The sequence below is a fragment of the Penaeus monodon genome, chromosome 32 (genome assembly GCF_015228065.2).
Source record: "Penaeus monodon isolate SGIC_2016 chromosome 32, NSTDA_Pmon_1, whole genome shotgun sequence".
In the NCBI taxonomy this organism is placed as follows: Eukaryota; Metazoa; Arthropoda; class Malacostraca; order Decapoda; family Penaeidae; genus Penaeus; species Penaeus monodon.
The window spans coordinates 34,915,601-34,916,998 of record NC_051417.1 but is presented as its reverse complement, the minus strand read 5'-3'; positions in this window follow the sequence as shown (position 1 = coordinate 34,916,998).

The window sequence follows — 1,398 nt, the reverse complement described above, 5'->3', positions numbered from 1 at the left end:
ACTCTAACAGACTGTCTACATTATCACACTGCGCGGTAATGGATGGAAAATAAAACACAAAGCGTCGTCTTTTGGCATTTATTTGTATGCTGGAGATACTGTATACCAGAAATAAGATTTATGAATTACAAATTACCAAACTACCACCACCCATATTTCTCTCTCTCTCATCTTACGAGGAAGAAATTCAAACTTGTAAAGACAATAAAAATACAGCGGGTTTTTTTTTTTCACCCCCCGCCATTATCATCATTGAATTAACTTTCTCTTGCTGATGGCTAACGTTCCTAATATCAACAGTTTTAGAAAACAGTTTTGTAGTAAGAACACCATAAGCCGTCCTACCAGAGGGACTTATTAAGGAGAAAACAACATCGCTCTACTTATCAAAACTCCACCCTAATTAGTGTATTATCTTCAAGTATTAATGATAATCGTTATTGTTGTTGTTTTAATTATATGAAAATGTTGAATTTCATATTGATGTCCATTGTGATTTTTTTTTTTTTTTACAGCAGATTTGGCAATTCTTTTTGTTTTCCTTTTTCTCTGAAGTTATCACAATTATCTTTGAGTATAGCTTAGAAAAAAAAATCATACACACAGAATTTATTCCTAATAGCTATGTTTTCTTAATGTCACAGTTAGGTATGGTAATAATTATTTGCAAGTATAATATTTTTCGTTCGCTTAATGTTAAGTTTAAGATATGTTCCTCCTTTGGGAAAATTGGCAAAAAAGGGTTACTATGCTGAATATGCCAAATGTAATCATTCAATCAAATTACGCTGTCGGCGAATTTAAATAAAAAAATACGTTATTGCTGAATCAAAATATCGAATTGCGATGTTGCTGTGAATAGGAGAAAAAATATATAGATTTACAATAGCGTTTATGTTGCTAAGTTGACTAGTTATATGGTTAGCGTGAAATGGCATTTTCAACACAGTATTTCGGTACTTAGGAGCAGCTTCGTTACTGTATAAAATGAGATGTTTACCAGGAGACTGAATGTGGATATTATTTTTTTTTTATACAGAACAATGAACATATCTCAGTCATCGAAAGCATATACAAAATTTGAGCTTTGGATAATGAAGTCAAGTTTCGTTTCTTAAATTAAAGCTTACAACCGTTGTCCTCAAGATTATTATTAATAGTATAGTAACACACGCGCAAGTAATTATACATTTATATATTTCAATGAATATAATCTATGTACACACTTAAACGTTACAGTCACAAATGTTTATCATGAACATGCGTAGAATGACTCGGGGTCGACGAGATACCGTACAAAACAAGGGAAGGATGCCAGGAGCTTCGAATCATGACTCGGAATAATAAGATTCGAAACAGGAATAAGAAGCTTCGAGATTCGACATTGGATTGCCCGAT